Source organism: Ursus maritimus, unplaced genomic scaffold (assembly GCF_017311325.1).
Source record: "Ursus maritimus isolate PB19 unplaced genomic scaffold, ASM1731132v1 scaffold_11, whole genome shotgun sequence".
NCBI classification, from domain to species: domain Eukaryota; kingdom Metazoa; phylum Chordata; class Mammalia; order Carnivora; family Ursidae; genus Ursus; species Ursus maritimus.
The window spans coordinates 61,757,674-61,768,529 of NW_024423453.1; the positions used below are offsets into that span (position 1 = coordinate 61,757,674).

General features: G+C 48.3%; 1 pseudogene; it reads left to right on the forward strand.

Moving 5' to 3' along the window:
- The first annotated feature begins 911 nt into the window (after nucleotides 1-911).
- On the forward strand, nucleotides 912-1,882 carry LOC121101676 (annotated as a pseudogene).
- The last annotated feature ends 8,974 nt before the right edge of the window (nucleotides 1,883-10,856 follow it).

Here is a 10,856-nt window from a genome sequence, read left to right on the forward strand (position 1 = left end):
ATCAAAATATTAAGCAATTCCTGTATGAGTCAGCTATAGCCACAATGATGCTGCATAACAAGCCACCCCAAACCTCGGTGACGTGCAGCAACAAGCATTTGGTCTCTGGCTCGCTGGTTTTCGAGTTCACTCATTTGGCAGATCTAGACTGGGCTTAGCTCAGGGGCTTGCTTCAAGCTACGGTCTGCACATGTGGTGCAGGTCAGCTCCATGTTCGTTCTGAGCCCCATTCTGAAGAGACAGAGACTCCCAGGGGCACGTTCTTTACCAGTGTCTTACGCAAGAAGGGCCACCTTCTCATGTACACACCATGCTCCTTCCTACCCGTGTCCTTTGACTCAGAGCATTGTTTCTTTACCTTTTGTGACAACCTGGGTCTTCAAAATTTCATACTCAAAGCTGTGAAATATCTAAAAATCTTGTGCTTTCATAAAAAGAGAGTCAAATTAAGACCTGAGTTGACGGAGGTGGTTCATTCGGTTCAGTGTCTGCCTTCGGCTCAGGTCATGATCCTGGGGTCCTGGGATCAAGTTCCGCATCGGGCTCCTTGCTCAACGGGGAGTCTGCTTCTGCCTCTGTCTGCCACTCCCCCTGCTTGTGCTCATGTGAGTTCTCTCTCTCTCTCTCTGACACATAAATAAATAAAATCTTTATAAAAAGACCTGAGTTGATGATCTACCATTCACCAGGCAGGAGATTGGTTATGGGCAAAACCAAGAAAAACTTTCTCAATCTAAAAATAGAAACCATGTAGATACTGTTCAAAGTATTTAGTGACACCAACTTGGTTGGTGCCGGGAGGCTTCCTGCTACCCTAGATATTAACTCGTTAGTACTCTTTAGTTTAAAGGGTTTCAAAGAGGGCTTGAAAGCTGGAAAGGGCACTCGGGGGCTATTTACCACTACAAGCCATGTCACTGTTTTATGACTGGTAAGGGCACACCATTGTATCCAAACTGACTGTCATCCCTAGAGATGAAATGTCCCCACCTTGCTGTAAGGACAAAGATGCGATCGTCAGGAAATTTGGAAGCAAGGGGGGGGAAAGTGCCATCATAATAGGAAAATCCTGCACATCCCGTAGGTAACACCTGGTCAGATAGCCTTTAAAACTGCAAGATGCTGCCCGAAAAATGTCTGCATCACCTATGGCAGAACCGCTGATGACAGTTTCCTTTCTCTGTGACAATTTTCCCTTTGGGGATGTAAAGCAGAAATCACTACTCTCTGCAGCCTGTAGGACAAAAATAGTTCACAATCATCTTTCTTTGGTCCCATCTGGTATTTGTTTTTCATTTGAGCCAACATTTTTTTTAAGATTTTATTTATTTATTTGAGAGAGAGAGAATGAGCAAGAGAGAGAGCACAAGCAAGGTGAGTGGCAGGGGCAGAGAGAGAAGACTCCCCACTGAGCAGGGAGCCTGATGTGGGACTTGATCCCAGGACCTTGGGATCATGACCTGAGCTAAAGGCAGACGCTTAACTGACTGAGCCACCCAGGCTCCCTTGAGCCAACATTTAAAAGCTGGAGGCTTCATCTAAAAATCCAGATTTCCCTCACTCCCCTGAACCAGTTGGCCACACAGTGTCCGCCTCATTTGTCAGCACTGCATTCTGGGTAAACTGTTTCTCCTTCCTGCCTCCCCAAATTTGAATAGCACATGCATTTGGGAGCTCTTCCCTTTCTGCCTCATTGCCTCTGAGAAAGTAAGCTGGGTCACCAGCAGCTCTGCTGGAGTTATCCAAGAAACTTCAGCCAGGGTTCACGTTCTTGCTGCCTCTGCTCAAACCTGCAGGTTCCGATCCAGAAATACAGTCTCGATATGTGCCGCCATGCTCCCATCAGGGCGCAAAGACTATGGGCTTCATTAAGTTGGATTAAGTGGACTGCCTTGAATGGGTCATCCAAGATTTCCACCTTAATGCTAGCTTTTTGTACTTAAAATACAAATTCTTCAACTTAAAAAATAAATAAATAAAATAATAAAAATAGAAAAATCCAGATTTCATTTTCTTTAATTCTATTTATTTATTTTAAGTAATCTCTACACCCACTGTGGAGTTCAAACCCATGACCCCAAGATCAAGAGTCCTAGGCTCTACTCTACCCTATGACCCTGCAATTGCACTAGTAAGTATTTATCCAAAGGATACAAGCATAGTGATTCAAAGGGGCAACTGCACCCCAATGTTTATAGCAGCAAAGTCCACAATTGCCAAAATATGGAAAGAGCTCAGATGTCCATATGTCCATCAATAGATGAACAGATAAAGAAGATGTGGTATACACACACACACACACACACACAGGAATATTACTCAGCCATCAGAAGGAATGAACTCTGGCCATTTGCAACAACATGGCTAGAACTAGAGGGTTTTATGCTAAGCAAAATAAGTCAGTCAGAGAAAGACAATTATCATACGATCTCACTCATATGTGGAGTTTAAGAAACAAAACAGATGAACATATGGGAAAAGGAAGGGAAGGAAAAATAAAATAAGACAAAATCAGAGAGGGAGAAAAACCATAGGAGACTCTGAACTTCTTAACTATAGGAAACAAACTGAGGGTTGCTGGAGGGGAGGTGGTGGGGGGCTGGGGTAAATGGGTGATGAACATGAAGGAGGGTACTTGATGGAATGGGCACTGGAGGTTACTGCAACAGATGAATCACTAAACTCTACCTCTGCAACAAATTATACACTATGTATTAATTAATTGATTTTAAATTTTAAAAAAAGACTCTTAGGCTCTACTGACTGAGCCAACCAGACGCCCCTAAAAACTTAGATTTCTACTTCTATCTAATAAACTAGAAGATACGGCAACATTCTTTCGGCATCGCTTGCATGGCAAGAATCTGCTAGAACTGAGTAGAAGTTACCCTTTATGTCGAGCCTATATTCTCCACGGCTCCTCTCTCCTCATCATTCTCCAAGCTCCTCCCTAATACTGAGACATGCACTTGTCATAATGAACTTTTTATAACAGAGAAATATATCTCTGTTCAAGGCTCTCTCAAGAATGAGGAAAGGAACTCAGAGCTGCCAACTCAAGGAAGTCTCTGAGGGACTCTGACATGACCAAGAAAGTGTATGAAGTATGGAAGGGGCCCACTGAGCCGTTATGCACCATTGTGCAACTCACCTCATTGCCTTTGTGAATGGTGCCCCATAGGGTTGTGCAGTGAGCAACCTGCACAGCTGTTCAGTACATGCTGGCAGCATGAGAAAGATACGGATGTGGCACAGACCTGTGAGAACAGAGCAGGCAGGGAATGGCCCCAAATGGGGTAGGGGGCCGACAAAAGGAGCCCTTTCAGCTTTACTAGAAGAAAGAACAGACATGAGGAAGGCTTGGGTTGATCGTGACAGCAGACCGCGGAAGAAAATGGACGCGTTTGACTCTTGCTGCTTTCATCTTCAGGAAAGCACCTGATCCTCAAAGGGGAGAGGGCAGAGCAAACATCAGGAGGCCTCTGAAGTCCAGGGTGAGCACTGGGCACCTTGCCCTTGTCGGAGGGGCTGGAGGCTGGGCTTGCAGAGGACTCCAGACTCAGGAGCCAATGAGGCATAACTGACCTCCCTAGACTAGGCCTCAACATGATGCTTTTTATGGTAGTAAAGAAGAAGTTTCTAGACACGAGGAGACAGAGACTAGACCAAATGTTTTGTGTTCCCTTTATTTCCTTACCATTGGGCGGCCCTCCCTTGGCCACAGGGTGACGTTGATGGGTCCTGCAGCCAAGTCTGGGGAAGCCACCAGGTAGAAGCTTTCAAGCCCCTTCTTCCCTAATCCTGGGCAGAATGCGGGCTCCCCCAGACCTGCTGTCTTCGTTTACTTCCTTCATTTATGGTAACAAGGGGCAAAGGCTTTGAGTTTTATCATGCAAGTTGGAAACATTAAAAAGCAAGCCTACTCTATAGACCCAGAGGGTCTCTGCAAGAGATTTTGCAGGTATGACACTTTCTCCTTTCTCTGCCTGGCTGTGCTCCGAGAGAGGGAAGCGCAAACCTCGGTGAGGGGTCAGGACGAGACAATGGCCCCAGCTTAGTTCCACCTGCACCCCAGAGTATAATGAATTTATTGCTCAGTGAGTTCCAAGACCTCTCGGGATTGACTGAGGGGCTGAGGGGCAGACCACAGATTAATTTAGCCCGAGGGGTCTGGGGAGGCGAGGACTAAGGAAGGAGGCTGCCATGGGCCCTGAGGGGACCATGGGCAGGGTCAGACACAGGGTCCTGAGAAGGGGCGGAGATAAGCAGGGCACCATCAGTCCCTCCTGGGGGCGCCCCAGGGTGCTCACCACCAAATAACCACAGGCTGCTGGCAAGGTGACTACAGAGAAGGGAGAACGGACTCCAGCAGACTCAGGAGAAGGAGAGAGCACTTCCTGCCACAAGGATCCAGAAACACTTCAGAGGAAAGATGCGTTTATTCTTAGCCTGGAACTCCCGGGGGAGATGGAGAGAGGGAGAGCATTTGAAACAAAGGGCACCACAAAAACAAACTTTACAAGACTGCTGAGTCTATCATTTCTCGTTCCCGGTGCTTGACCCCCTGCCCCAGGTCGGACATTCTAGCCACAGCCGGCCCTCTTCAGGGATGTGCAGCGCCATGCCCCTCCTCCCAAAACTTTGCTCATGCTGCTCCCTCGCCTAGAAGGATCTGAGCCATTTGCTGTCTCACATCGGGCTCCTTATTCATCGAGGAGCCTGCTTCTCCCTCTGCCTGCTGCTCCCCCCACTTGTGTGCTCTCTCTCTGTCTCTCTCTCTGACAAATAAATAAATAAAATCTTAAAAAAAAAAAAAGAAATCCATAAAATATTTAGGACAGGGCTTTTGTGACACTAGACTTTCCTTAGCTGGTCAACGTTTTTATAACTAAATGAATATTATTATTCATAATAATAAAGAAGATGAGAGACATGTGGCCTCATTATGCCACCCTAACGTGGAGAAGAGAGAAGTCAGGTGACTTCATAAAGTGTCTAAACATTAGAAATTAGCGGGAAAATACTCCTGCCCTTAGAAAAACTCTCTGTGACTTCACTGCCTCTGGAGGAAGAGGTGCGTGGTTTTAGTGGGGAGTGCTGTCCCTCCCCCCGGCCCTGCTGTCCCTCCCCCCGGCCCTGCTCTACCCCCCAGGTGCTCTACTAGTCCAGGGTTGGGGCCATTCTGGAGGCTCGGCTTTTAGGAAGATGGTGGCGAATGATCAGAGGCCGGCCCAGGACGATGTCAGGCCTGAGAACTGTATCCCAGGAGCATGAGCTGATGGAGCTAAAGCCATTTGGCTCTTCACCAAAGGATGTGGCAGCCTCGCCTGGACACAAAGTGATATTCGAACCTGAGGAGTGGGGCAGGTAGGGCAGAGATCCAACTCCATATTAGGAGAGTCAGAAAACGAAGAGGCCTCGTGAGGCAGCACGGTTCCCGGCACCCCAAATGTGCAGGCACTGGGCCAGCGATCACTGGCCAGGGGTTGACCTTACATCTGGAAAGTGCTACCACCTTGTGAACTTTTGACAGTGCATGTGTGGGATGTTGTAGAAAGTTGACCTCTTGGAGCGCCTGGGTGGCTCAGTCTGTTAAGGGTCTGCCTTCGGCTCAGTTCATGATCCCAGGGTCCTGGGATCGAGTCCCACATCAGGCTCCCAGCTTGGTGGGGAGTGTGCTTCTCCCTCTCCCTCTCCCTCTGTGTTCTTCCTCTCTCTCACTCAAATAAATAAGTAAAAATTAAAAAAAAAAAAAAAAAAGTTAGTTGACCTCTTGGAGAGCAGAGAGCCTGTCAAGAGCCAATCTTACCCCCAAAGCCCACTATGGTACTTGACACATACAATCGTGTTTGATGTGCCTTTCAATTTTAAGATTACTTAGACTCCTTCAAGAATCGTACATATAAATAATAATGCTCCTGAGAGAGGCCTTCTCACCAAAGAGCCTCCACTGACGTGGGTATATAAATATCCACGAAACCCACCCTTTCTTCGCTCATGCAGCAAACAGCCCATCTCAAAAAGCACAAGAGGTGTGTGGTAACCACAGCATGTTTTGACCCATTTTCTGCATATACCAGAACCAGCAAATAATTTCTCAGTATTACTAGCCCGGGAAAAGTCCCTGAGGGTAGACTGCTTAGAGAGCAATGCTGAGCAGGCTTTTCGTGTTTTTCTTCCTGCCATTAATCGGCTTTTACTACTGAACTCTGTGAAAAATATCACTATCACCCCCTGCATAATTACCAACTCCCAAACCACAGAAACATTCCAGAAGAGGAGCAGGGAGAAAGAGGCTGGGGACAGAAATGTCCAGGTCTCCTCCTAGTGAGCATCTGTGGGAGCCATACTTAGCCAGAAGCTTCGCCTGGTGTCATGAGCTGAATTGTGTCCCCGCGAAATTCGTATGTGGAAGCCCTATGCCTCAGCATCTCAGAATGTGACTGTATTTGCACATAGGGCCTCTGTTTATCTATTTATCTCCAGATTTTCTTTATTTATTTGAGAAAGAGAGTGCAAGCACGCACGCGCGTGCACACATGCGGGAGTTGGGGGGAGGGGCAGGGAAGCAGACTCCCGGCTGAGCAGCAACCCCCCCCATGTGGGACTCCACCCCAGGACCCTGAGATCGTGACCTGAGCCGAGGGCAGATGCTTGACTGACGTCCCTGGAGATAGGGCCTTTAAAGAGGTGATTTAGTTAAAAGGAGGTCATTAGGGTAGGTCCTAACCCAAGATGACCAGTGTCCTTCTAAGCACAGGAAGCTGGGACAGTGGGAGACATGAGAGGTCTCAAGCACAGGAGAAAGTCCGCACGAAGACAGAGAGAAAGAAGGCGGCCATTGCAAGCCGAGGGGAGAAACCTCGGGAGAAACCAAACTTACGGACACTTTGATCTCAGACTTCTAGCTTCCAGAACTATGAGAAAATTAATTTCTGTTCTTGAAGCTCCCCCCCTACCCCCAGTCTGTGCAAACTATAGTATCCGGGACATTTCATTTCATCCTCATCACTACTCAGATTTTTTTCCTTATTTTGCAGAAAAAAATCGAGGCTCAGAGAAGTCAGTTAAATTTTCCCCAATTCTTACAGGGAGTGAGTGGCAGAGCCAGGATTTTGTATCAGGTCTGTGCATTGCATTATTTGCAATATAAATGTAAAACCTGTCTTGTATCAGGCTTGTGTATTACAATACGTTGTATTGTATTCTTTCTACCACATCAAGTTGCCTAGTAGTACTAACATTTTACTGAAAAGACTCGAGAGCCTCTTCTGTACCGCTCCAGTCAACATAAGATGCTCCAGTGGAAGGGATTTCTTGCCAGTACCACAGGGAGACGGGGCTCTACTCCATTTCATCTCCCGGACGTGCTTTACCACCACCCACGGCAAGGTCGTCGGGACCTGCAGAGCTGGTGGCGGCCTGACAGGGAACACACCATCAGGGCCTCTCATGCTATTAGAGCCACATGGTGTCCAACAGGCCCCAACGGGAAGCCGTCGGGAGAGGAGCAGGCGTTCTTTGGACTCTCTCAAAGAGACGCCATTCCACGAACCCTGACCTCAGCCCGCCTCTGTGATGGACAGCGGAGAGTCAGGCTCCTCTTCTGAGAATGCTGACGATGACCACCACCTACAGTTTCCATCTACCAAGCACGATGCCGGGCACTTGACGTCCATATTCCGAGGTGAATGCTCTCCCCCGTCACAGAGGACACAGAGGATGATACTGAGACTTAGAAAGCTGAGTGACTTGCTCGGGGAAACACCAGCTAGAAAGGCAGAGAGCCCAAGTTCAGCACCCCAAAGCCTGTCCTTCCTCTCCACCGCCCTGCCTCACGCTGAGAGAAACCAAATGGTACATGGAGACCCACCTGCGCAGCCCACGAGCGCTGCTCCCAAGACCCCTGGGAAGACACCCCCAAGAGCCCACTGAAGCCTCTTCTTGTAGCCTCGCCACAAGAGACAGGAGACCTCCAGGGATAGCAACCTCATGGTCCGCCTCACAAAATGGGAACCCAGCCAGGAGGGATCCAAAGATGGTTTACAGGTGGCACGTTCCTGCCAAGCCATTTCCCTAACCCTAGCACCCTGTTCCTCTCCACCCCACGCCCTCGGCCCACGCTGTCGCAGGCAGCCAGGAGATTAGGGAAGTAGCCAGTGTCCACGCCAGAACCTTGGTGTTTGTTAACTCTGATTCTGGAAACGCCAGCACAATGATGATCCCTGCCAGGTGAGTGCCTGCGTCATGTTCGTTGACATCTGTGACAAGCAGCGATGCCAGTCATCTGCGTGTGCCTGAGAGGAAGGACAGCACAGGCAGTGAATTCAGATCCACAGTGCCTCCCAAGGACTTGGGTTCTTGTCTATTCTGGCTCGGAGAGTTTCACGTCTGTGTTATTTCTCTAGGCCTCATCTTAAGCCCTAATTAAGGTGTTATGCTAAATCATCTCTGAAGATCATTAAAGCACCAGAGGTTTCAGATTTTATTCCTTGGATTTCATCTCTATTCCAGACTGAGCTCCTTATATTAGGCAGGGTTCTCCAGAGAAACAGACCAATAGGATAGATCTACAGAGAGAAAGAGAGATAGATAAGAGGAGATTTATTCTAGGAGTTGGTTCATGCAGTTATGGGGGCCAGAAAGTCTCACAATGTGCTGTAGTTGGACAGCCAGGAAATCCTGTGGTAGAATTCAGTCCAAGGGCAACAGCCTGAGAGCCAGGAGAGCCCATGGCATATCTCTCAGTCCGAGGTCAAAAACCCAAGAATCAGGAAGCCGCTGGTTTAAGTCTGGGAGTCCAAAGGGTAAGAACCAGCAGCTCTGATGTCCGAGGACAGAAGATGGTTGTCCCAGCTCAAGAGAGAAAATATTCACCCTTCTTTTGCCTCTTTCTTCTCTTCAGGCCCCCAGTGGAGTGGATGACGCCCACTTGCATTGGTGAGGGCTGATCTCTTTACTCAGCCAACTAAATCCAATGGTAATCTTTCCCAGACACATCCTCACAGATACACCCAGAAACAATGGTTTACCAGCTACCTGGACATCCCTCAGGACAGTCAAGTTTACACATAAAATTAATCATCACACTCCTACATGAGAATCAGAGTCAAATTTTAGAATCCATACATTTATGCCTTTACTCTCTCATTCAGCCAACATGGTCTAAGTGCCCCCTGTGAGTCACATGTTGGAATAGCTACAGAAAAACTTTGGAAAAGAGTAAAATAGCACTTGGTAATCTGGTTGACCAGACCCCTCAAGGTAGGCAGCCTCTAGATAAAAACCAGAGGCCTGGTGTTTTCTGTTGGCGGGCTGACGGATTAACATCTGTCTCTCCACTTAGACCCAAAGTTCCACATGAGTCAGGCTGGCCGCTCAATTCCCAATGCCTAGTACAGCGCCTGGCATGCAGGAGGCAGAATCAACATACAGTGAACACCGCAAACCTGAAGAATACATTATTTTTCCCATTAAAACAAACATGAATATGAAATTATGAATGAAAGTCAAACTTGACATGCGTTTGTAAGATGACAACTTTGGGGCCAAATTGAGGGAGGCATGAAGAGGTGGAGAGCAGAGTAGTAGTGGGGCTGTGTGGCTACTTTGCGTAATGGTGGCTACAAGTACGCACAAGAACGTACGACACCAAGAGTGAACCGGAATGTAAACTGTTGGAATCTGGGCGACAATGATGTGTTCATGTAGATTCATCTGCTGTAACAAAAGTTCCACTCTGTGGGACATGTTGACAGTAGGGGAAGCAGTGGGTGTGTGTCAGTAGGGGGGATAGAGGAAACATCTGTCCCTTCCTCTCAATTTTGCTGTGAAGCTAAAATGGCTCTAAAAAATAAAGTCTATTAAGAAAAACAAAAATAGTTCAGGGCAAGTGTGTTGTCTGGGTAAGTGTGTCCGGAACATGTCCCCTCTCCCAGGAGAGCTTCAGCAGCCCCATCAAAGCCACTGTGCCAACCGCGAAGGAGCTGTGCCCTGCGCCCAACCCCGTGGCTGGACTCCCTGCTAGCCAGCGCATCCTCTCTCCAGGCACACCCCAGACTGGGAGGCCAGCACGACGCTGGGTCTCCAGGCACACACAATCCCACCAGCAGTCCTGCCTTGACCCGCCTAGCTCCACTAAAGGAACTTTCCCAGAGAAGTGAAATTGAAAGGTGAGCTTACGGCTGGCCCCCCAGCTCTAACTGATGCAGGAACTCCTTAGTCAGTCCAGATCGGGGTAGGTGAGCCTTGTGGGACTTCACAGAACGGGGAGGCTGCTGTGCAGGAGACAGGGAAGGAAGGGTTGTTTGGCCCCTGAAAGGGAGGGGGAGAGATATGGGAAGGAGCAGGAGAGCCAAAAAGATGGAGAGGTTGGGAGTAAATGGAATCCAGTGCAGTTGGGGGTCACTAAAGAACGTTTTCTGAAAGGCGATGCTTCAGGTTCTGGATACATTTCCGCAAGATACAACCCTTCTCTGCCTCTGGGCCCCCTCCTGCCCTTCCTCACTGCCTACTCCCAGCTTCCCAGGATGGTCCATAAGCCCACCGGGGATTTGTGCAGCTGTGTATGGAAATCAAGCATGGGGAGGAGTTTTCGGTCCTCAGAAAGCAAGCACCCCCTCGTCCCCCACACCTATGCAAACATTAAAGGGACAGCTTTAAACAGCCTAAGGGCCATGAAAACAGAAAGTTTCCATCCATTTTACCTGAATCTAAAGGAAGGGGAAGCCCCAGTTGAAAACCTAAGGCAAAGACAAAAAAATAGCAAAGCATAAAAGGAACAACTTCCTGGAGCACAGGTATCTTTGCTTTAACTATGTCAGGTTAATCTTAGCGATCCAGACCACGGATCCCCT